Here is a 27,529-nt window from a genome sequence, read left to right on the forward strand (position 1 = left end):
TAATTTAATTTACCTCTGTTGTTACATTGTATGCTTTATGAGATTGATGAAAATAAAAGATTGATTGATTGATTGATATGAGAAAACGGTTACTAGTTTTGTGTCTTTAGAACTTAAATGTGTAGTTTTCATCGATTTGGAAATTTAAGGTAAGTTGTTACATGGGGAACGAAACATATTGGCATGGAAAATTTGGCGCTTTCCTCAAAGCCCGTGTTCTTTGACAAATATCTGCTGTGCTAGTTAGATTCCTTGCATCATATCCTTACTCATGTATTCTTTTATTTACTTATCATCATTATTTTTAAAGATACAATACAAAACGATGTCAAAAATTCCTTTAACTCAACCATAATACTCGAACATAGTATTTGTATTATATTCGGATATTATCTGTCTACATTTTCCTACCTTTCACAAGTTTGAATCCTAGGTATTGGGTACATGCCTCCAGTCCTGTTGTGTCTACGGGTATGGCTTCGGTGGGATAGTTTAAATCCTTTGGCACCAGGTAGAAACCACTATGCTTTTCCATAATCATTAGTTGTTTCTTATTTATTACCGCAGTCCATGTAGTCGTTGTATCATGCTCATGAAAAACAAATGCATCTAACTGTTTGGTTCCTAAATCAAATCTCGCAACTCGTCCGGCGCCATATCTAGACAGCCCAGATGCAAATATTTTCCTTCCTGTAATTCGTAGTAAACACTTTTAAGTGTTAAAACACTTTTAAGTGTTAAAACACGCTATACTATCTTTTATTATACAGGATGTAACCAAAAAAAATATACAACTTGGAAAATTGTCTTGGGCAAACATGTCACTTATTGATTGTATTGGTGTTTACTTTTTCGTCAAGGTAATTTCTTAATCTAATAAATAGCTTTGTTTCAATAAAATAATATTGGTAATCTACAAATCGTGCAAAGTAGTCCTAAAACAGATTGGGCCACTTTGCCATGCTCGTTTCGTTCTGAGATCTTTGACAATATGAGAGTTAATTTTACAAATTTGATATTATTATAATGTGTGAACATGGCAAAAAGTGGCCCAAATTGGGCGATTAAGTAAATCTGATTAAGTAAATAGCGTTTGAACCTGAACCAGGAAAGAATTAGGTAATGTTTTTATTGTGTTAGCCAAGAAATTTACGCCAGTGTTTTCTGAAAAGCAAATATGCAATTGCATAACCATGAAAGTCAATTTTACGTAGCGCAAACTTGTTATGCGCGAATATGTCAAAAGTGGCCTAACACGTTTTCTGGACAAAAAAAAATGGCCCAAACTAAAGAAACCAAGTAAAGTTTTTCTGTTAGTCAAGATATTACTGATCTGCGTATAACATTGTTGCCATGACCTCTTTAATTTTTTTTCTGCAAAGCATAATTGCAATTGTATAATTTATTTTGTTACATTCTGTATTATACTATAATATATTCGCTCACTCTCTAATCATGCTTATACCTATCAGACTGTTTCACCTACTGCCCTCTTCCTAGCATATTACACCTGCTTCTTCTCGTATTCCTTGCGACATGCTGTTGCACTGTTATAGGTTGTGATGTAATATCTCCTACAATTTTTTTTCTGTCACACTTTTTAATTTTTTAATTTTATTTTTACCAACAAAAATTGAGCATTTTTTGGCCATGTTGAAACAAACATGCGTTCCATCCTTGATCTTCATATCAGGTTTTTGAAAATTGATCAGATTGTTTTTGTGTATATCAAAATCAAATTCTGGTATGTAGCCTCTACTTTTACATACATTTTAGCAGCTAGGAGGCCCAACGTTTCCATAAATGAGTGGTTAACACCAAACGTTAAGGAGGTCTAACTTAAGGGATCTAGAATGAGCGTTTATTGCGTTTCGACAGTATTTTTTGTGGGACATAGAGCACCTCAGACCTATCAATTGCATTCTGAATACGAAGCATGTCTTTCTGATTTCAAATAATTTTAATTTTTTGAAAATCACAATATAATACAAATTTTATGACAAATTATAAAAAAATTGATATTTTTCAAATTTTTGATATATAACAGTCCTTGAAGTAAATTATATAAATCTAATGATATATTCTTAAAGTGTATGTAGCTGGGAGGAAAAGCCCACGGTCAATTGAAAATTTTGATTTATATTCAATATATTCAATACGAAAGGTCAAAATTTTCAATTGATCGTCGGCTTTTCATCCCACCTACATACACTTTAAGTATAAATCATCAGATTTATAAAGTTTACTTCGAGTACTGTTAAATATCAAAAATATCAATTTTAATGATTTGCCATAAATTGTGTATTAAATTGCGAATTTCAAAAATCTAAATTATTTGATATCAGAAGGACATTCTTCGTATTCAGAATGCAATTCGATATGTCTGATGTGCTCTAATGTCCCAAAATAAATACTGTCCAAACGTTCATACCCCTTCCCTTAACACAGAAGGTTGCAAGTTAATTATAAAGAAATTACTTTGAACGTAATCTTCACATCTTGCCTTTGGCTCATAATAAATATTACTTTTTCGGCTTCCTCCTTTCCTGTTCACTTCCTTTCATGGTTAGGTCGTTCTTTTACCTTCCCTTTTCTTTTACTGTTTTTGTTTTTCCTTTGTTTTCTCCCTTTTGATCTTTTTTTGTTTTATTTTTCTTCTCTTGTTGTTTCATTCCTTTCCTTTGTGTCATACCTAAAAAAACATTTTATAAAGAGGTTAACGTTTTAAAATATCTGAAAAACATGCTGGCATAGCCTACCTTCATAGTCAAATGTGACATGTGTAGCCGTTTGAAGTTGTGGTAAAAATATTTCATCGCCATCGGTAACGTCCAAATTGGCACTGTACCAACGGGGTCTTTCATTCCAGTAAAGTCGACTGAAATAGATAAATTGAAATACAGGGTGTAACTGAAAAAACTGTTTGACCTGCTACCACGAAATGAGCGCAAAGTCAAGGGGGTGACTAAATTCACGGTTGTTCTATTAGCAACGCAAATCCTATGAAACATGTCGCTGGTTTACTAGCTAGAAATGAGGCCAGTTATCGATCCGTTATGAATAATTCATATTCGACCCTTGATCATGTTAATTGAGATTGGCAAATAACAACGTTTTTAGTTTTGCGAACTTTGCCTGCTCAATGAGAGCATAGCGCGCCCTCAATCAGACTTGTAGTATTGGGACCCGTCATGAGTACGGGTACGGGTACGGGTCCCAAGCCATGAGTACGGGTACGGGTACGGGTCACAGGCCATGGGTACGGGTACGGGTACGGGTCCCAGGCCATGAGTACGGGTACAGGTCCGAACCCCAAATAGGGTGCGAGTACGGGTACGGGTGCGGGTACGGAGCCATGGGTACGGGTACGGTACGATTGGGACTCGAGTACGGGTACGGGTACGGGTCCCAGTATGGGTACGGTACGGGCCATGGGCAGGGTAGCGCTAGCAGGTTAAACAAGGGGTCATGGATGACCCCTTAACTGACTTAAAATAAAAAACTTAGGGGTCAAATAATTTTTTAAGGGGTCAAGTGAACAATTCTCATGACGTGACTATGCTTATGCTCCCCCAAACCATTGGACCCCCACAAGGTATTTATATTGGGCTTTTTCATATTTTTTTAATTGGTTTTTGATTTTATCTATTTCATTAAAAAATGTATTTGTTTTTGTTCTTTGTTTTACTATTATTTATATTACTTGTGCATTTTCTTATTTTATTAATTTATTTCATTTCATGATTTGGATTTTTCATACTGTTTACTTGGTTTTTGATTTTTCTAGTTAATAAAGTTTAACACAGTGCAACAAGTTAAACTCAATTTACCCTTGCTAAGAAATGGGCCAATCCATGTTATTGTTTACCGGGTCAGATGTCAATCATTGTCATGCAGATAAATTTGTATTGTTTGGCTCGACCCGGGAACCAATGGGATTTGCCGCCTTCGCGGGTTTCGGGCGTGATTAGGTAGTGATTTATTCACTGTTTGGTTTTGTATTGGACACGACAACAACAAAAATCTTTGGCTACCGATTCTTAGAAATCAACAGCAACTTCATAAGACATAAATAACTGACTGATTGATGATAAAAAATCAAGCTTCGGGAAGCTTAAAATGTGCACGTTTACTGCATCAATAACAAGGACACGCTGATTTTTCTACCTTGTTTCTGCTTACTGCACAACAATATAATCATGATTCAGGTTCCGAATTTAATGCTGCGCTATGTATAATTGGTGGCGAGTTCGGCGCTGGCATGCAGTGCTAAAACTTGGATGTTAAAAATATTTATACATGTAGTAATATCAACATTTTGTGCACGTTTTGTGAGCTAGCCGAAGTCAGTATTCTATACAATCGTCGTGGAAAATTACGGTAGACGAATCCCACTGAACAGCACAACATGCACGCAAAGCAGTCATCTTCAAGACTTCATGAAATTTGTGGTTGAGTAATTTCTGATTAGACGGAGAAATATCCGGGTGAGAATAAATTTATTTAATTTATGTATAATGCGGGAGTCGAAATTGTATTTAAATGCATCTAAATAATATTTAATGGTGTTTTCTTGCACACGAAAAGTGCTCCAAAACTTTGCAATTCCTGTGGCTTTACGCATTTAATATTAATGTTTGTTTACCAAGTGTGGTTCTATGAATAATTCATGAGGTGTAATTGTTATGGCCAACACGGGGCAGGGTTTTACAATGCACATGTAGCCATTATCCAAATAAGGCAAGGCGTAATAAAAGGCGCGCTCATTATGACGTCAGGGTCCTTGAGAATTTGACATGGGCGAATCAATCGATATCCCGATTGGCAAACAATGACTTCCCATTGCAAATCAATGGCGATTTTTTCCGGTGTCATCGTATACATTTGAGCCATAGTTTTTACCCGGCGAATTTGGACAAATATTACCAAAGTTACAGCAATTGTCGAATCAGTTTGGCAGCTCGGAATTCGGGATGACAAAATTTAAGCAAATTAAACTATCGTTTTTGATTGCGTCGGTTCATTTAAGTAGGTTTTTTTTTTTTTTAGCATCGGGTATGTTTTTAGGGTAAAGTTGACAGTCGTATTTTAATTTGGTGCCGAATTCGGTTCAAGCAGTGCCAAGAAATATTGTCAGTTTTCTTGAAATTAATGTGGTTATCATTCAAGGGATCCCTTTTATAGTTAAATCTCAAAAAATGTTGGGATCATTTGGCTTACGAATTTACGTATTAAAAGCTGGAAAGTCATAAGTAGAGAATATACAGATGGTCAATTTTATGTTCCTACTTGTAAATAACAAAATGAATAAAAATAGAATAACAAAAGGGAAGATGTAAGACGATGATAATGTCGGTCAACGATTACGTGATTGGGTTGGGAAATCCCTAATAATGATAATAGTTTTAAGTAGCAAAAGATACGGTGTGCAGATGATAATATTTAACGCCACGTGTAGCAAAATAGTTCACAAAGGCAATTTATTTTAGCCATAAAAAATCTGGAAAAATCCGTGTGCAATTTCCCGTCTCCCTCGTTCGTCAAAATGGGGTAAAGACAGCCCGTCACCCCCCTGGCGAATTTAGCGTATTGGGCGTTTGTGGTAAAATTTTAGACAATTTCTAGGTGTGATTTCACCTTTTTATGTTAATGCAAGCATATTTTGGGTGATAGTTGTTAGTATAACATTAGCAGGCCAGGTTTTTGTGGCTTATTGAAAGGAAGGGTATCATGAGTATATTTACCCTTGGATATTTACCTTCATAATGGACGATTATGTCTAAGCTTACTCTGCATAAAACGTATATAATTTACATGACAGAGTCGGTAATGCATTAGTTTTGTTTGTTTGGTTGAATTTGGTTTGATTGTGGCATAATGCCTTATTTATAAGGTACCTAGTTTCATTCATAAAGTGGTCATATAGTGTAGGTCTAATTTTAGTCACGGGTTGTAGACAAAATGTATCGATAAACAAGGATAGCCCCGATATGTCCCTAGACGAGAATGGTTATTGAATACTTGGATTTTGGATTTGGATTGGAAATTTGCTTGGACTGGAATTGTAATGTTCTTTTCTTTGGATTTGGAGTGAAGTTGGATTTAAAAATTGGATGTGAATTGAAAATTGAAAAAAAAAAAAATAATAAATAAATAAATAAAAAAAAAAAAAAAATAAAAAAAAAAAAAAAAAAATATGCAAGGCTCTTGTCTTAGGATTGAATTTGGATTTAAAATTGGTTTTTGGATTTGGATTGGAAATTTGATTGGACTGGAATTGTAATGTTCTTTTCTTTGGATTGGATTGAATTTGGATTTAAAATTGGATGGGGATTGAAAATTGGAAGAAAAAAAAAATAAAAAATAAAAATAAATAAATAAATAACATTGCAATGCTTTTTTGTTTGCATTGAATTTGGATTGAATTTTGGATTGGAAATTTGATTGGACTGGAATTGCAATATTCTTTTCTTTGGATTTGGATTGAATTTGGATTTAAAATTGGATGTGGATTGAAAATGGAGAAAAAATAAATAAATAATTGCAAGGCTCTTTTCTTTGGATTGAATTTGGATTTGGATTGAAAATTGGATGTGGATTGAAAATGGAGAAAAAAAATAAATAAATAAATAAATAATTGCAATGCTCTTTTCTTTGGATTGGATTTGGATTGAAAATTGGATTTGGATTGAAAATGAAAAAAAAAAAAAATAATAATAATGAAAGACCAGGGTTTATCATGTGTGTTTACGGTCTGTGTGAGGGATTTTGATCATAGTTGCATACCTTTTTTAAGTATTGGGAGAAATTGATATGAACGCATCCCTTGTTAGGCTTTGATCACAGGCTCAACGGGAATGTGGACGAGCTCTTCGAGTCTTTATAGAACTTGATGGTATTAGTAATTTGAAGTTCAACGGAAGATTTAGATCATAAAACTTGGTGAAGAAGGATCTTGGATACAAATGTAGTTTAATAATCTTGTGGTAATTCTCAGGTCATCAAATATTTGGATGGTGATTTAAGGAGGAGTAGTTATGAGTGCCGCAAATACATTGGCAATCTCCCTGTTGGCCACAAGGGGTCAATTAAAAGTAAAGTAAAAAATAAATTGGATGGTCATGAAACCAATATAAAGATATCTGATTAGGAAAAATCGTTAAGCAGGGTCAAAGAACTAATTAATGTAGCGAAGGATTTCATGAAAAACGGGGATAAACAATTCCTGAGGTCAAGAAAGTAAAAGCCGGATTGTGTAAAAATTGGGAAAATGTGTTCCCTCATCCCTTGCATTTGTGATACAATGACAAGTGTATATTGTGTCAAAGCATTTTTATTGTGGATTAAGGGTAATTAAGGCAAAGATTGCTTCAGTTTCTGGAATTAGTAATTAGTAAATGTCATATTTTGAAAGGGTTAAATTTGTATGAGAATAGATCGCACAAATAATTTGTCATGCTTATCCACATAACACGATGGTTCATAAAAATGGTCAGGGAAAGAAATTAATACAAATTAAATATTCATCTGTCTCCTGATTACTTGTGTTGGATCACAAACAAAATCTCAAGTTACACAGGGTAATTGGTATAGATGTGCTGGCAGGTTGTTTCCCATTTCTTTTTTCTTTCTTTTATTTATATTACAGGCGATACCAATGACACTTTGATGCTGGTGGTAAGAAACAAGCCTGACCTGTATGTACATGTACACCTGGACACCCATATAATTGCTAGTGACTACTAGACTTTGTGTGAGGCGACAGTAGACTTTGACATGCACAGCGAAGCATATTGAAAATTTTGTGTCATCTGCGAAACTGAACTTACGCACGAGCAATACAAGGGAGAACATGCATCTTTTACACATATTGTACTGTCAGAAGTCTATTGAACCAAATAAGTTCTGAAGTTCGGAGTCCAGCTAACGAAAAAGTTAATACTTTAGGGCTTCTCTGGTGTATATAATAGCATCGTTTGATCAACCACAGTTGAACTTTGCATGGGAAATATTAATTTGAGCATTCCTTCGATGTCGAGTAGTGGAAATTTGGAAGATAGGTTGTGCATGATTTAGCCATGACCGGCGCTTTGGTAAGGCAACTCAGGAACAAAGGTCGCATGAACATCGAGAGTGCTGAAATAGAATAAAATAAAGCAAGACATCAGGCAGAATGCTGTTAGCCACATTGGTCCAATATTTCTGACGCAAAATGGAACTAAACAACCCAATCACTGGGTTCCGTATGTGCGGTTGTGCGTAAGTGTACTGGCCAGTGCAATGGGTGCCCTACTCGGATCACAAGGTCTATTTTCACTACACAACAGAATAACCCGATTTCTGCCCGAGATAGACGAAAAGATTTTTCAATTGGTAACTAAAAGTATGAAAGAAAGTTAACCATTGCGATGTTGAACATCAAAAAGCTCCAATCAACATCTTCATTACCGATTCTTAGAAATCAACAGATTTTCAATTGGTAACTAAAAGTATGAAAGAAAGTTAACCATTGCGATGTTGATCATCAGAAAGCTCAAATCAACATCTTCATATATTTGAAGAAAGAGTCGTAAATTCATCCAACTTCGCATTGGTAGTGGACAACATATACAAAAATTTTATACAATTTTGCAGAGTTGGACGAAAACTTTAGGGGACAACATGGGAATTTTCCATTGGACAAATGAATCTCATGGGACTTGGAATATCACTAATATCTGGATTTCTAAAAATTGAATTGCATTGTAAGTAAAATTGTACAAGAAACAATTTATACAGTGGTGAGCCCTCTGATATTATATTGATGTGCTTTGCGTTACGTAATAGTATGACTATACGAGGGTAGAAGTGGTGAGTACATCACGTCAGGTGCGGTTTATATCTCAACAACACATATCGTCGGCTGTATTCCATAGTGGCGTATAGTGATTTTTGGTCATTTTTTTGAAAATTGGCACATATGTTTTTAATGATGTTCTCTTTCATTTTGTCTAAGTCTCATCAGTCATAATTAGCTAATTAATTAGTAATTAATTAATTAAATGTGGCGTATAGTTACAAAGTGACATTTTTGTATTCCATAGTGGCGTATCGACCATACGCCACTTTTATACACATTGTATAATTATGAAATATCGGCAACAATGAAAAACATCGTATGTCATAGTGGCGTACGCGTATCGGACCTATACGCCACTATGGAATACGACGACGAAAAGTAGCGCCATAGGGATTACACGGCGACCGAGGTGGCGTACGGTTAACGTAAGGTTAGGGTATTGCGTTTTGTTCGTTTTCCATAGTGACGTATAGTTTTATTGTCAGTTTGCCAGCAATAGTATGTATTTATTTCTTTTGAAAAATATATAACAATAAAATCTATTTAGTTTACTACAGAAATTTCACATCATTTACAAAATATAATGAATGTCTGATTTACACAACTCGATTTTAAATTGGCATTTCTTCAAACCCGATTTTCTCGAAAAGTTGTTTATTCGCGGCGCCCCACTATACGCCACTATGGAATACGGACGACGATATATTCTGTTGCACATTTGAAATTAATAACATTTAGTCAATCGTGCTGGTATTTGTTTGATTAAGTCTGTGTTAAAGGGAAGTAGGAATCAACTCCAGGTTGGCATGGGGTAGCTAGACTCTGGGGCCAAGTACTATGCCCTCATTTTTTCTAGTTTTTTTGTGAGGTTGCGCAGCCGGCTAGTTATCGCGTTGATTTCTTTCAATATCCTATTGTGACTATACAATGTATCTCGCAGCATATAGAGCCAGCATAATTAGTAGTGTTATTGTGGAGAATTATATGGATTACAGTCAATATCCAGCAAAGAAATTATAGTGCTGTTTTATGCTAATCAGCAATTAGTGGCACAGAGCCAAACTGTGATTTATATTTCAATGTGCCAACAATAAAATCCTTCATTGAGGTTCCATTTAGTTATCAGTAGCATTATCAACATAGGCAGATATATCACCATGTAGTTTCTGGTTTTCAAACAGACGCTCTCAAATGCGCTAGTCAACTTTTAAATATGTGCCTCATTCCATTGTGTATCATCCAGGAGCGTTAGAGGAGGTTTAGGTAATGATATCCGTGCAGCAAAGTGAACAAACAAGTTTAAGGGGGGAGGGGGGGGGGGGGATTAACCAAGTTCCTTATAAAATAAGTCCCTTGTGTGGGTTTTGAATTATCTTTTCTGTATTTATTTATTATGATATATGTATATGTCATAGAATGCTAACATTAAGACTTGATCCTTTGTAACTTCAGGTAGACCACCTGTTGAAGAGTCTCAGGAATTCCACTTGGGAGCGTGGGATCTGTATGCACCAGTACCGTAATTTATTGTTGAGTTTCCAGCCATGATATTTGATGAATGTTCCACGGGTTCGGGGTCAAACGCTCAGAATTTAGCCTCGGGTGGCGGCCACCCGAGTGCAAGTTTGGATCACATTTGGTTTAGCCATGATATTTGATTTAATGATCCACGGGTTCGGGGTCAAACGCTCAGAATTTAGCCTCGGGTGGCGGCCACCAGAGTGCAAGTTTGGATCACATTTGATTTTGCTAAAACAAGATTTTCTGCGCCTTTGGTCGTTGTTTCGCTAGAGTCTTGGGTTGGGTAATTCGCTCGATTAGAGAATCTCCTATTATATATTTGGCTATAATACGGCTGAGAATTTGTTTGTTTGTTTGTTTGTTTATTTGTTGTAGGTACTGGTGCGGGTCTTAAACAAAAGTCAATAAATGGTTGTCGTGTCTGATTGCCAACATGCATGCAAATTTTGCGTCCGAGTGTTTTTCAATTTCTCTGTCTTAGGGTAATAAAGTTTAACACAGTGCAACAAGTTAAACTCAATTTACCTGCTAAGAAATGGGCCAATCCATGTTATTGTTTACCGGGTCAGATGTCAATCATTGTCATGCAGATAAATTTGTATTGTTTGGCTCGACCCGGGAACCAATGGGATTTGCCGCCTTCGCGGGTTTCGGGCGTGATTAGGTAGTGATTTATTCACTGTTGGTTTTGTATTGGACACGACAACAACAAAAATCTTCCCACCCACCGCGCCCTGTGTGGACATGTGAGAAGGAAGTAAAATATAATTATGTGTGACAGTAATGAGATAATGACCTGTATAAATACAGATATATTTTATCTACTACATGGTAGTGTGTTAAATAATAGCTAATTAAAGCATTTAACTGTCTGTAAGTTTAAAAGAAAAATCAAGAATTATGGTCCCTGTAGATAAGGAGGGAGGAATAAAGAGTTGACGCCGATCATTAAAATTACATGTGACTTGCAATTAATTTCCCTTTCTCAGATCTTCAAAGATACAATGTACACTGTTTAATTAGATCATGTGTTCAATATGTTGCCACATAAAATTTATATAATTGTTCTGTATCAACCTTTTTTAGAATGATATAGTTCAAGAGGGAAAGTAAGTCGTCAAAACTATATATATGTACAGGAATTGACAATCGTATTGTTACATACAGGCACAGGTGTCATCAAAAACAGTAAAGTAGTCTTTTATAAGGTCAAAGACTTCACACAGTAAGCAAAAGAAAATAATGCTGGGTTTTGAATTATCTTTTCTGTATTTATTTATTATGATATATGTATATGTCATAGAATGCTAACATTAAGACTTGATCCTTTGTAACTTCAGGTAGACCACCTGTTGAAGAGTCTCAGGAATTCCACTTGGGAGCGTGGGATCTGTATGCACCAGTACCGTAATTTATTGTTGAGTTTCCAGCCATGATATTTGATGAATGTTCCACGGGTTCGGGGTCAAACGCTCAGAATTTAGCCTCGGGTGGCGGCCACCCGAGTGCAAGTTGGGATCACATTTGGTTTAGCCATGATATTTGATTTAATGATCCACGGGTTCGGGGTCAAACGCTCAGAATTTAGCCTCGGGTGGCGGCCACCAGAGTGCAAGTTTGGATCACATTTGATTTTGCTAAAACAAGATTTTCTGCGCCTTTGGTCGTTGTTTCGCTAGAGTCTTGGGTTGGGTAATTCGCTCGATTAGAGAATCTCCTATTATATATTTGGCTATAATACGGCTGAGAATTTGTTTGTTTGTTTGTTTGTTTATTTGTTGTAGGTACTGGTGCGGGTCTTAAACAAAAGTCAATAAATGGTTGTCGTGTCTGATTGCCAACATGCATGCAAATTTTGTGTCCGAGTGTTTTTCAATTTCTCTGTCTTAGGGTAATTAAAATGTATTTGTTTTATTCTTTGTTTTACTCTTATTTAGTAATTTTGGATTTTCTTATTTTATTTTATTTGGATCTTTCATAATTTCTTTTTTATTTCATTTTTGATTTTATCTATTTCATTAAAATTTATTTGATTTATATGTTTGTTTTACTGTTATTTATATTAATTTTGCATTTTTTAATTTTATTTATTAAATTGGGTTTTTATTTTCATTATTTATCTATTGTCTTTTTAAAGACATTTCTTGTTTTATTTATTTACTACTCCTGGTAGAATTATGAATATTCATTAGCTGTTAGCATTTAATGAACCAATCACTGCCGTTATTGAGCAAGGCATACAGGCTTGATATAGCAAGTACGAAAATTTCTCCACTCAGTCCAATTTTTTCTGTGGGTTCGCTATGTCGATGACACATTCCATGATGCAGTCATGTCTACAGTAGAATTCAACTCGACCTTTGCAGGACTTAAACCCCATTAAAAGCTATTAAACCAAGATAACACTCATTGAAAACAGCTCAACTGATTAAATCATATCTTCTCTGGTTAAATACACACAACATATGTGTCTGCTTTACACGTACAATGGAGCAATGAGCTGGGATTGTACTTTCAGTTGGGTGAACGATTATAAAGCGAGCGCTAGAGAACAATTGTGTGTGGTCTTTGTTTACGAAATGAGACAATACGAGCTTATTGTTAACCAGCGTTCTTGAAAATGAGAAACATGGTGGTTTGCAGACTTAACACGGTTTGGAAATAATTTCTTCATATTTTTGGTGTTATCTGTCGTTTACATATCCTTCCTAAAACACCAAAGTACGCATATTTCCAAACATCTAAATTAGCTAAAAATTTAGGACATGTTACAAAACTATATTGTCTAGAATTTTAGAAGAGTACTTTTAATATTGGCCGGTTATTTTTCACACAGCGACGTTAACTAGGCAATGTACTATTACCTATAACATTAACTAAAACACCAAAGTACGCATATTTCCAAACATCTAAATTAGCTAAAAATTTAGGACATGTTACAAAACTATATTTTCTAGAACTTTAGAAGAGTACTTTTAATATTGATCGGTTATTTTTCACACAGCGACGTTAACTAGGCATATCCCCATACTTTTAACGTAGGCTATTTGTAGAGGTCACGCGTCAATGGGAAAGAGCACTAGAAGTCCTAGAAGCCATTCACATCAGGAAAAAAGGACCGAACTTGAACAGAGACACTGGACTGGACTTAGATCCAGTTTGGGACAACCTACTCATACACAAGACCACCAGGGGGACGAGGACAACACCTTTGACGTCATCTTCTAGTGTGACGTCATCCAAGGTCGTCAACAAGCCATAAATTATCAGAGCCATAACATCCGGCTGAGGACGCAGTTGGTACTGTGAAAGCGCTCCCGGTAAGCGATCAAATTTTAAGTAGTGTTGAAGTCAAAAAATTCTTCTAATTTTATATTATAGCTGATTTTTTCTTCAATCATGCCAGTTATTTAGTTATGTTAATTTGTGGCGATAAAATACCTAAGTTTCGACGATACAGTACTTTCAGAGTTCCTGAGTTCCAGGGCAATTAAGTTGACTTGCCCTTATCGACCGACCCAAAAATCTATCAAAAAACAGGGTCGCCTTTTTTTCTTTTTTCTTTTTTTTAATTGTCCGATTCTGATAATTATTTTGGTAAATAATTTCAAAATATTTGTTTTATTTATGTTTAACTGCGGTATAAACAAACTCCGACTCTATTTCTGCGTTTGTGTTTCATATAAACCCTGTGACTACGTTGAAAACATGCTCTATTTTATTTTTTGAAAAGATATTAGTAATCACAACAAATTGCTGCAAATGATGATCTGAGTATCTAAGGCATTGAATGAAAAATAACACCACCACGACGTTATCATGTTATAAAGAAAGTCTCCTAGTATAGAAAAACGGACAATAAGTTGCAATATTACGCATCATGCATTTTTGCAGAAATTTAAAAAAAAGCTTAAATCGACCGACCGACCCATGTGTTGGGCAAGTCTAAGCCTTATGTTCGTATCTGTGTACGTACGTGTAAAGGCAAAGATGCTTACCCAGCAAACACAAAACGTTTTCGACATCATTCGCAAAAGGTTATAAAAGGTTGTCAGAAAACGTTTAAATGTCGGGTTATATAAAGGGTATATTAAGAGCATAAAACGTTTTCATAACCTTAAAAACATTTTTGATAATCTACTGCTCAGCAAACAAAAATGTTTTACAGAAAACGTTTAAATGTCGGTTATATAAAGGGTATAAAAACGTTTTAATAACATTCCAAAAACATTCTTGAAAACTTGATACAAAACATTCTAAACAGAATTTTATTTTGGGGTTGAAAAAATATTTTGCGAAAAATGTTTGCCCAAAATATTTGCAATAAACGTTCTCAAGACCCTTATATAACCCGACCTTTACATGTTATTAAAAGGTTTTGAAAGAAAAAACATTTTAAGAACATTTCTGTGTTTGCTGGGTTCAAATATTTTAACATACTGTAATTTAAGTATTGACACAATATTTGACAAAAATGTTTGCAAAAATAGTTTACAATAACATTTTTTGAAAACATTAAAAAATATTGTTGTAGTGTGTTTTCATACAAAACGTTTTAAAACGTTATCATGACCTTTATATAACCCGACATTTTCATGTTATTAAAACGTTTTACCTAAACCAAAAGCCAAAATATAACTTATTTAAAACGGCCCAGCAAACAAAAAAACGTTATAAATAAGTTATATTTTGGCTTTTGGTTTAGGTAAAAACATTTTAATAACATTAAAATGTCGGGTTATATAAAGGTCATGATAATGTTTGGAGGGCCATAAATGTATAAAGGGAACCCATACAACTTTTACAGATATGTATCCTGGGGTATTTATTTGTGTAGAATTCAAATCTGCCATCAGCAACTTGTAAGTCATTCACTTAAAAGATATAGGGCCCTCAAAATGCAACTGAATATATGAATACAAAAGCCACCTAAGTCCATACTTCGGCCAAATTGAGTTAAGCATGGGAAATTGTTGCTATACATAGGCCTGTCATATGTATGAAAGAACAACTCAAATTCATTCTCTGTGTCTATTAAGCATGTGAAAAATAGCATGTATGAAAGAATCACCCAATTCCATGATTTGAGTCTTGTAACACATTGATTGAAATCCAGTATGTATAAAAGTCCACTTGTAACACATTCATTGCTAGAGAGTGACTTTTGAACAAAAAATGGGTTTAATAAAGGAAAGTGTGTGTTTATATTACATGGCAGAATGCTTATCAACATTATACTGACCTGTGTGCTTTATTTTGTATTATCTTACTAGTGGTAATCTCATTCTAACATTGTTGTCTTTGTATATGATTCAAAAAACCACCTAAGTCCAAAATTTAAAATGAACCCCACGAAGTCCCTGAAATGCTAATCGTCATACCTAATACAGGTTAATCCACTCATTTGCACGTAAAACTTACCATATTGACCAGGTAAATCTAACTGAAGGAATTAAAATGATACACAGATTTTTCTCTCAAAATCACTTCCTATGGACTTTTGTATTCATGTATAATATGCTCGAAGTGCGCAAAATTGTGCAATTTTGGTCCAAAACATGCTGTTGACGGGCTAAGAAGAACAGGCAATTTTGGGGGCCCTCTGGTCCAATGGTAAATCCGGCCCTACTAAAATGGCCCCGCGCTGTTTCTTGTCCATGGCCCCCGAAGCTCTTGCTACGCCCCTGGGGCTACTATGCCCAATTTTTCGTTTGCCAAAAAGTAGTTGTGTTTTATATAATATTTGATAAATTTTATGATGATACCTTGCCAATACATGCGTGTCATGTGTTTGCAAGTGTCATTACTATTAACATGCGCTGAGCGGGGCTACTTTGCCCAATTTTTCATTTAGTACCAAAATAACTTAGATTTTTGTTGGCCTTTCATGTTAAATTGTATTAACACATTTTTTCTATTGATTTTCATCTTTTACTGCAGATGAGGGTGCTAGCTGTGCAGTTTTACAGAGGTAGTGGTAGGAGTAGGAAGCTAGAGTATAGGATAGGGATGTGACTGAATCCTGTATGTTATAGTCTGGAGTTACGTAAATAAAATATTGTTGAGGATAACTTAAGAGAACTACTACGTGATGAATATTGCTAAATACGCGGAAATGAAATTTAGGGTATGAAATTTGATGTTAGGAATGAAATCCCTGTTTAGGGTGTCGTTTTAGCCAAGGGTTAAATCCTTGTTTAGGGTGCTTTTCAAAAGTTGATTATCGCGGATGGTGTACAGGCCACAATGGGAGTGACCCCAGGCAGTCACGTTCATATCCTTTACCGTTCTTCTTCGTTGATTGCCAATCCGGATGGCTTACGATCCCCCACTACGAAAGTGTCAAGATTCGATCCATCCAGATTAGCTTTAAACACTTCAGTGGAATCCGACTGTAACCAATACATCTTGTCTTCAAATATTTCAATCTGCGAGGCCCCTAAAATAAGCAGAAAATAACAATGTTTGTAAACGTTTTTATATATTAGGAAAGCGTATATCATACCACGGAAGACTCATCAAAATTTGATAGATTCGATTTAGTGTCTTTAATTTTAATGAAGTAATCAATAGATGGGTAAGTTTGTTCAACGTATTTTCATACCTCATTCGATATTCGACTTGAATTTTCCAAATTATACCAATTTGAATAAAAAAGAGAGCGTTTTAAAAGTAATAACATTTACATAGACCATTCTCTCAGAACACGCTCATTCTGAACATGTCGAGTGAGTGTTGATCTGTCACACTATAATGATCCCGTCAGAATAGCTTGTAGGAAAAAACCTGAAGGAGCAAATACTTAGCCCAAATTGGTCACTTTTAAGACTCTATTTTCATTCGGTATAACTTTGTGAAATAAAGACACGTCGTGTTAAGGGATATAGAATGAGCGTTTATGGCGTTTCGACAGTATTTTTGTGGGACATGAGAGCACCTCAGACGTATCGAATTGCATTCTGAATACGAAGCATGTCTTTCTGATATCAAATAATTTTCATTTTTGAAATTCACGATATAATACAAATTTTATGACAAATTATAAAAAATTGATATTTTTCAAATTTTTGATATATAACAGTCCTCGAAATCAATTTTATAAATCTAATGACATATTCTTAAAGTGTATGTAGCTGGGAGGAAAAGCCGACGATCAATTGAAAATTTTGACCTTTTATATTGAAGATATGGATTTTTTTCCCAAAAAGACCTATTTTTTTGGTGTTTTGGGAAAAAATCCATATCTTCAATACGAAAGGTCAAAATTTTCAATTGATCGTCGGCTTTTCATCCCACCTACATACACTTTAAGTATAAATCATCATATTTATAAAGTTTACTTCAAGTACTGTTAAATATCAAAAATATCAATTTTTAATGATTTGCCATAAAATGTGTATTACATTGCGAATTTCAAAAAATCCAAATTATTTGATATCAGAAGGACATTCTTCGTATTCAGAATGCAATTCGATATGTCTGATGTGCTCAAATGTCCCACAATAAATACTGTCCAAACGTTCATACCCCTTCCCTTAAATGAGATATCAAATTCCACATAACAAAATTACCCATCCAATGATTACTTTATAAGGTACATTAGGTTTAGACGATTAAAATCGTCTTCAAGATATTGCTTTTGTTTAAAGTACCCAAATATTTTTGTATTGTGTATGAAACCCTATTTGTCAATTTCATAATATTTGAGTTGATTTATCAAACCTTTATAGGATCCCTGCCTTTATTCAGTGGCTACTCAGTTTAACTCCCTGGGTAAATTAATGTTCAATTTACTCGTATTTAAATTCCTCATCTTTCTTTTATACCTGCCGTTGACTAATACTTCATTCATATTTATTTCCATAAAAATCAAAGACATTACATAAAAAATATATATAAACACGGTACATATGGAGGAAAAGGCTGGAAGACCAAAAAGGTCTGAAAGTTAGCCTTTCCCTGAAATCAAATGAAATTAACAAAATAAATCAACATCACATAACATAACCAAAAGACAAGGGAAGGGGGGGTGCTCACGAAAAAGATTAATTATATTTAGAGATCAGTTTTGTTTTGAATTGATTACGGAAATGTTTAACAGATTTTGAAGCTTTCATATTTTTATCTAAAGAATTCCAAAGAATGGGACCTCTTGTACGTATTGCATGATCAGAATAGACTTTCTTATTTTTGGTTAGATTTAGGTCATTTACATATCGTGTCTTGTAGTTATGTATGTCAGAACGTTTGGTAAAATAATTATCAAATGAACAGGGCAGCTCATTTATAGAGTGCCTGTACATGAATGTACCTATTTCCAGTGTGTACATATATCTTCAACTTTTAATATGTTATAATTAGCAAACAATGGCGCTGTGTGGTCTCTGTAGTGACCGTTTGCCACCATTCTAATAGCCCATTTTTGAATGCTTACAATTTTATTTAAGTAAGTTTTACATGTATTTCCCCATAAAAGTACTCCATAATTCAAATAAGGCAATATTAACGTACAATAAAGTGTATATAAAATACGATTTGGAACAAAATGTTTCAATTTATTCATGACACTAACATTTCTTGAAATTGTTCTAGATACGCAATCTATGTGACATTTCCAAGTGAGACGTTCGTCTATTAGTACACCAAGGAACTTAGTTTGATGCACTCTTTCTAAAGCCGAGTAATCTAGTGTGATTTGCAGGACTTGATTCATCGATGTCATTTTGGGTGTGCCAAGTATCATGTAATTTGTTTTGGTAGCATTAATTGACAATTTATTAGCTTTAAACCAATTGCTTACTTCCTTCGAATTCGAGTACTTTAGATGCATTGGTTATATCATTGACATAGAGTATAAATAGAAGTGGTCCCAGGATTGATCCTTGTGGAACACCACATATAATATCGTGTGATTCTGATTCATAAGAATTATAATAGACATACTGTTTTCTGTTACTTTAAATTAAGCATGTTTGCAGGATTGGATACATTTAGCTATTTACCTGTCAATCCATCTAATACCACCTGCTTGTTGGTACCGTTTAAACTGCATTTCAATATTTGATTTGGGCGGTCAGAGATTTGATGGACAAAATAAAGTTCATCGGTTAGCTGACTATAAGTAACGTCTGTATACGTTGAACCGTCTGTTTCAAATATCTTGTGGAAATGAAGTTGGTTTGCGTTTCGCCCATTCACATTAGCGTAGTACATCCCTGATCTAGTACTCATGTCCCGGGTCATATGCATTCCTCGAATGCAGGTTACAAACACTGAAAACAGAAAGGCAGAAAGAAGAAAGCCATAACAGACCAAGATTTAGCTGAAAAGTACATATAGCTCATTGACCATACTATGGCTACAAAATACTTCTAGCATGACACCTATAATTAATTCCATGAACAAATTGCCTCAGGCGAAGGGCACTTCCTGGAAAGCTGGAATGCACAATGTCGTTATACATGTTATAACTGAATTATAATTATGACAATGAGAGTAGACATAGTAAATATGTTGCGTTAATTTCTATTAAAATCATTAAATCATTACTTATTTACATTTTATTATTTTATTTAAACAAAATAACAATAGGTTAAAACATGGAAGAACTTCCCTGCCTGCTTAACAACCTTTTACATCCATCATGCATATTTTGGCCGTACCGCAAAATGTATTTTTGTGAAAATTCGTCTCCTTAAAATTCGAACGTATTGAGTTAACTATTATATTATATTGTATTATAATAGTATAGTAAACTTACCCTGATCAGTGGATACATTTGCACCAAAAACAAAGCTTAAATGTGTTAATTTTATATATATTCCAACGGCAATCCAAAACAGCAGGTTATCCATTGCGTCTATGATGTGTTATAAAACATCAAAATACAATGTGCTAAACTAAGAGTTCCGCGCTTGTTTGTGTGTGCACTTTTTATTGATTGTTTGTTTCACTATGACGACTAATGGGCAAAACTCAACCTACCAAAACAATGAGCATAATGAACCCTCTCCATACGGACTGCAGGTGACAAGTTAAAAATATTCTTTAAACATTTCAAATTTGTACATTTGCATGACCATATTTGGAATCAACATGAATTTAATTGAGTACAAAAAGCCTAGCATTGGGCCAGTGCCTCTTGAGAAAGCTCTTGATATTTACTCAAACTGGATATTTTATGTCGAAGCCTACTGCCTGCACACAAATCATTAAATGGGCTATTCCAGTTAAAATCCACACTCCCCTTGTGGAAGATTTTGGAAATATCTTCCGCATGGGGAGTATGATTTTCAAAGGGAATGAACACATTAGTAGCTCCATTTGAAACTCACCCTCCCTCAGTGGAAGATTCAGGGTGAATGAAATTGAAATGGAGCTGCCTAATGTGTTCATTCCATTTGAATTCATACTCCCCTGTGGAAGATATTTCCAAAATCTTCCACAGGGGAGTGTGGATTTTAAATGAATAATAATGACGATAAAGATATCTACTGCACTTAAAATAATTAAAAAAGTGTGTAAAAGAATAATAATAGTGGAAGGTGCGAATTATTGAGATCATTATTTTCGATGAATGTATTTTATAGTAATTAAAAAGAACATTAAGCGAGCTTATATATTTTTAATTATCTTTTGTGTATGCATGAGAGTAAACAATAAAATGTTTGATACTGACGACAAAGGAGTGTTCATAAACGTAGAGACTCCACATAATATCATATTATTAAAGTTTTTATCACAATAAAGTTTTGAATTAATTAAAATATGGAATAGCATATAAATGGGGGAATGTTGATTTAAATTATAGGTCCAATCATAAAATTTGCACTGGTATGGTTATACTTTTATAAGGTATAAAATGAGATATATTGCCACTTTCCTTGAATGCTTTGTTGTATGGGGGTATTATAGCCCTATCTGTATAACATTGTAAACATATCAAAAAAAGTAACTAACCCCCCTTATAAAATGATGACCATTATTCAAAAAGGGGCTATTGTATTACAAATCTGTAAAATGCGTTGAAAGCAGAATTTATTTCTGCGCATTTTGACACCTCATTTGATACGATAGCCCAGAAAACAATAAAACACCGGTCATTTTAGTGTAGTGAGGTCCAGATTTGAATGTTGCACTTACATGCAATTTTTTACAATACAAAAACACTCAGATTTCATTACACAGATTTTCTTCCATTATACTGAATACAACATCAATACAATTTACTGCAACTTTCAAATCTTGGGTTACATTGATTTAAATGTACCCTGTGACGTCAATATTTAGTCAATTGCTGCAAATAAGGTGTCAAAATGTGCAGAAATAAATTCTAATTCCAACGCATTTTACAGATTTGTAATACAATCGCCCGTTTTTTGAATAATGGTCATTATTTAATGGGGGTTAGTTACTTTTTTTGATATGTTTATAATGTATAAGGCCTCAATAATGTCCTCACAAACACGGAGATATATCTGGTCATCATAAAACGTTATATGTAGGTCCGATTTCTCGAAGCTTGGCTAGTGGTCAGTCTTTCTAAGCCAGTATGCTAGCCCTACCAATGTGGACCCATTTAAAAAAAAATAAAGTAAATAATTCAAGAGGTTAGTTCAACATTGTTGGAGCAAGCATATGGCACATTTTAAGAATGCGGCTTTTGGTATACAACATTGAATTAGGAGAGTGGGGACTGGGGAGGGTCATTGAACTATAGAAATATCCCAGCATATTTGCATTTTGCACTTGATTGTAGCTATATTATTGAGCACATCAGGATGGCGGTTGAAACTTTTAAAAATTAAAACAATGTGACAAGTGGTTGATACGTTGATTAGCATTTCTCATTAATCATCCAAGTCTTTGCTGAATTTGGAAAACCAAGTGATGATATAAAATTGGATCGATTGAACCCATATTTATCGGTCGAGCTATGAGTTTTAAAATATTGGACGAGACGTAGCAAAACTAATAAATATTGTGCGTAAAGCATCTAATTTTATCATTTTTATGTTTTGGATCCAATATTTTTACACACTTGGATCCATCAAAGCATAATAATGGTCCTATATTGGTGCCGCAGGCCTGTGAATAGGGATTATACCGGGTGTCCCATAAAAAGGTTACATGTAGATTTTTGAAAATAATCAAAAAGTAATGTTAACAAATATAAATATCCTTTTCATTGCAATATCTATGTACCCTCCACTAGTATCCCTGTGAATGTCAAGTTCACAACCTACGTACTTAGCCCGCATTCCGGGCATTCCTGAACAAGCTCTTTACGTGAAATAATGCAACACGAAGTTCATTATACCACCGTCACAGCCACCGTGCATTTGGTGGGGCACTTGAGTAGGGCCAGCCACAGCATGACAGATGCAGTATTTTATTCTGATAAACAAATAATAAAACTCGGTCGGTTTTATTTCAAGAGTCAGAAAGGTAAAAACAAACAGCAGCGATTTCAAGTCAACAAAATCCAAGCAAGGCCTACATGCAAAAGACTGTTATTCATTTCACTATGTTGATGACAGGCGATATAGCGTGCAGAACATCTTTAACCAAAAACGTGTTCTTGACGCTTGGTGGCAACAATATTAAAGGAAGATGGTCATTAGAGATGCTCTAACACTGATTTATTCAGTGTACAATATTTAATTTTTCAATATGTTTCTTTTGTGCAATGAGTGCAAAATCTAAAAACAAAGGTGTGCTTGGGCAACTTTCGACGTGCGATATTTTGATGGTTAGCCACTCTTGACACCCCTGTCATCTTGCGCACATAAGTTCAGTTACCTTTAAGATACAGAGTTGAAACTTAGCAGACAATTAGAAGAAGGAGAAATAAATAATATCTGAAAACATGACATTGTTTGTTTGTGCCATCACAAAATGCGATTCATTTTCTACATATAACCTTTTTATGGGACACCTTGTACTTACCAACCGAATTGCAGGTAAACTTTCCAGCACTCCCAGATCTTGTGATCGTAACTGCCTGTTCATGAGTCACACCTGCACGCGGTTGTTTATTAGTAGAGTAGCTTGGTGATGCAAACTCAAGTCTAGTCTTGTCAGATTCATTAACTGTGACGTAAATATTTAATTCATTAAATTAATTTAATACCAAGCAACAAACAACCATCAACATTATAATAACTTGCTTTGCTATATTCGCTGCCGTAGACATGACGTCACATTGGTGACCCCGGAGCATTACCATAGCGAGTGGAGCACGCTTTCATGAGACCACAATAGCGGTATCAATGTATGGAATTTATAGATCAAATTTTTAAATTACCAGGCATATTTAAGACCTGCCACTTTCAGAAGAAGGAAAACATCTTGCAAAAGCTTACTGGGCAGTGAAACCCATAAGAAATGGCTAAAACTTGATTTTCATACAGCAGAACATCGACGTGTACAGCGTAGATACGGGGGGGGGGGGTCACTCCCATTGTGGCCTGTACACCATTCGCGATAATCAACTTTTGAAAAGCACCCTAAACAAGGATTTAAACCCTTGGCTAAAGCAATACCCTAAACAGGTGTCCTCACACCCCAAACAGGCATTTCATTCCTTGCATCAAATTTCATACCCTAAATTTCATTTCCAATATTTCATGTTTTTGACACCCTAAACGCGTTACGCGCGTACCTTTTTACGCGTTTTCATTATCGCGGATGGTGTACAGGCCACAATGGGAGTGACCCCCCGGGCGTAGATAGCGTCGTCATGCAACCGCTTGATCCCAGAGGATGATTTAAGGAAGCCCCATCATGCACTGTAAAAGTGTTATCACTAGAGTTTCAACTGCCACTTTACTTTTCAAATCCCATTGAACTCTGTGCAAAAGATGTTGCAAAAGAATTGCCCGTGTGTCATTATTTCTCGGTCGATTTCAGATCTAAAGTGATGTATGCACGAAGGATAATTCACACCTTCTGTAGATAACATAAAATGTGAAATCGACCAACTTTTTGAAGGTGATTTTATTGTAAATATATCTGTCCAAATATTCAAATTTAACCATGCACGTGTGTATGCAGTGGGCGGGCAGTGGTGTCATGTTCACTCACACAGCTGTGCTAACCGCAAGACTTGCTGGGAAGTGCTTAAATCATCCTCTGGCTTGATCCATTACTACGGAAGGAGTTGTGACCTCGGCAGGAAGTGACGTCGGTCTACGACATAGTCTCCACGGCAGCCAGTTTGGTTCCGCTCCCTCCACACAAACAGTCTGCCAATGGCCACTTATAACGCCGTTTCTGATTGGCTACACGCATGTAGCTGTAGAGCTGTACATACGGGAACTTGATTGACCTCAGTCAGTGTGGCGAGATGGCGGGTCAAAATTGCTCATGAATAATTAAGTAGCCGTCTAGCCGATCGACGAATTGAAAGCTTTGTTTGACGCCAAGCCGGATGACGTCGTCAGAAAACCGTTAGCCAATCAAAAAGGACCAGTTCGTCATCATTGGCAGACTGTTTGTGTGGAGGGAGCGTAACCAAACTGGCTGCGAAGGAGACTATCTACGACAGCGAATACTTCATGTGGTTTAACACAAATTATACAATGAAATTAATTACAATTGAATTTGATATCGATATAGTGTACAGCTTGTAAAAAATATTCAATTTAGAAAATAGTATCAGCCAAACATGTCACTTATTGATTGTATTCAGTTTTACATGGTCGTCAAGGTAGTTTCTTCAGTTACTACCTAAGAGTTGTTTCAATAAAATCGGTTGTCTGCAAGCGAAGATATAGCCAATTGTGTGAATCACTCTCAAAACAGCTTGGGTCACTTTTGTGTCTTTGTGTAGCAAAGGTGACTGAATTATACGATGTTACTGATTCCACTGCATATAACATTGTTGCCATGATCCCTTCTATTTTTTTCTAAAAAGCAAAATTGCAATTGTATAATGTTTTATTGTTAGCCCTTACAGTCTGTATGAATAATAAATAAGCCTAGCGTTAAGATAACAGCATTTCCAAGTAGTAAAACGGTTATTGTGTAGTGATAACTATTTTCATAATTCACCAGTTTAGTATTACGTGTTACCTGTTTATCACTATTTTAACTGGATCACACGTTTGCATTCTGAACCACGATCAAAATTAATGATCGCCACACAAAGTCTACCGTTTGTGCAAAAGTTACCGGTTAGGTAAACACTTCGGTGACGAATTTCGAATTTGCTTCCTTGTAACGTAGAAATCCAGCCATCTATTAACACCCCGTGTTGCACGATGATACTTTCGGAGCCTAACTGTTACATGAATTGCGGATCAACTGATGAAGAACAAATTTAGGAACTGAATGAAAAGAGAAGATGATCAAGATTAACTTAAAAGAAAACTCACTTGCTTTGCCATGGACGACAACTTCACATATTTTCAACTGCGTAGCTGGAGTATCTCTAATAATGTTGACGCATTGGCCAAATGTATTGGATGGGCATTCTCTAAACACCGGTTCATCTCCTTCCCCGTTTGTGACATCCGTACCACATCTTACATGATCGGTTACTGGAATCGGATCTCCGCAGGAACCCACGAATACAGCAGCTCCTTCTATACGTGCAAAAAGTTTATCAAAGTAATAAAATAGTACCATCAATCATGAGCGGCCAATGTATGTTCCATGATCATCCGGGATGATAATGGAGTATTTCATTTTGATTATAATAATTTCCCTGCACAGCGACAACGCCTGGTAAATAATTATATTGTACAGGCAGGGGAAGTAAATCAATACACCTGTACCTGCTATGCACGCCGATACACGTGTATTGATTTTCAGACTATAGATCTTTGGATACCGGGTAGAAAATGACGAATATCTCCCGTCATTTTTTGTTTCTAAAGAAACCAATTGTAAGGCTTGCACTTATGTGTTGACAGAACATGATAGTCGTAAGCGTGCGTATTGACAAACAACCGTGCGTTTTGAAATTAAAAAAATCTGACAAAAATTCGGATTTTATATGTCCAGAACAAAAAAATGACTGCTGCCCTCATTCGTCAACCCTGCAGGGTTACAGAACATAACACGGTACTAGCGCAGTGTAGACCACTGCTAGAGGTAATCTGAAGCAGATGACGTAACAGGCTCACTGACATCTACAAAGGTCAGTGACCAGGCTATTGTCAAAAGCCTTAGTTCCTCGGCGCAATTTTCCCAAAACTATTAAACAGGTCGGAACAAAATGGCCATGCGTGGCTGTTGAAGAATTAGTGGATTGAGACTACCATCATGTCGATTTCTGCCATGAAGATACTGTGCCCTGCATGCACACGTAACTAAATAAAACTAATAATTAAATGTACCTGTCGTTGCATTTAGACTAAGATAGGTATGTGTAAACATGTAACAAATTTCAGTTTATCATAAAATGGTCTTACCATTTACTTCACTATAAAAAGTGACCCCTACCACATGTTTCTCCTCACCAAGATCAATTTGAATATACGGACTGGTGGTAGCGCCTGAAGAAGATGATAAAAACGTATTTTAAATAATTAGTTTAACTTAAGACCAATAAACTAATCGATCAAGGCATATTATTAAAATGGTTTCACGAGCCGTGCAACAAATCTAATAATCCATTATGTATAGCGATAATGTTTATCTTTTCACGTCATGTCTACACTTATCCATACCAGGGATATTTGATTTGATTCGTACTTTAAGATTGATTGTTTATAATGTCATTGAAATAGTGGCTAAAAAAACTAAACCGGATTCAGTACTTCGCCATTGCGTTCAGGCGTCACTTAGCAGCAAAGGATCATCTTGTTGAACCTGGTCATGGTATGCCCAAGCGTTTCTGTCCTCAATAGTAAAAATACAGTATCTACCAATATGTATCAAAACATATTCAGAATATTTTTGAGGCATATATTTTTGAACCGGGCTGCTCACAGTTTATGGAACTCACCTCACAACCAGAAATCCAATCCCTTTCAAATTTACTATGTGCATATTCAAAAGTCCGTTATTTCAAAATAATCCCTATGTTAGCTATGCCCTTTCATTATGGAAGGGCATAATTCTTACCCGTAATAATCGTAGTATACCCGTAGTAATCGTATAACACGTGGTTGGATCACCATCTGTGACTGAGTAGATGTTGCATGTTGGTGTGCACGTTGT

The 27,529-nt window shown here is 35.4% G+C and overlaps 1 long non-coding RNA gene across 1 annotated transcript; it reads right to left on the reverse strand.

The window, feature by feature from the left end:
• Positions 1 to 23,361: 23,361 nt before the first annotated feature.
• LOC140167343 (uncharacterized) lies at positions 23,362 to 26,863 on the reverse strand. The gene is made up of 3 exons (XR_011861042.1): positions 26,779 to 26,863; positions 25,738 to 25,947; positions 23,362 to 23,452 (listed from the first exon to the last, which is right to left on the reverse strand). It is a non-coding gene; the product is annotated as an uncharacterized lncRNA (long non-coding RNA).
• Positions 26,864 to 27,529: the final 666 nt, after the last annotated feature.

This window comes from Amphiura filiformis, chromosome 13, assembly GCF_039555335.1.
Source record: "Amphiura filiformis chromosome 13, Afil_fr2py, whole genome shotgun sequence".
Lineage (NCBI taxonomy): Eukaryota > Metazoa > Echinodermata > Ophiuroidea > Amphilepidida > Amphiuridae > Amphiura > Amphiura filiformis.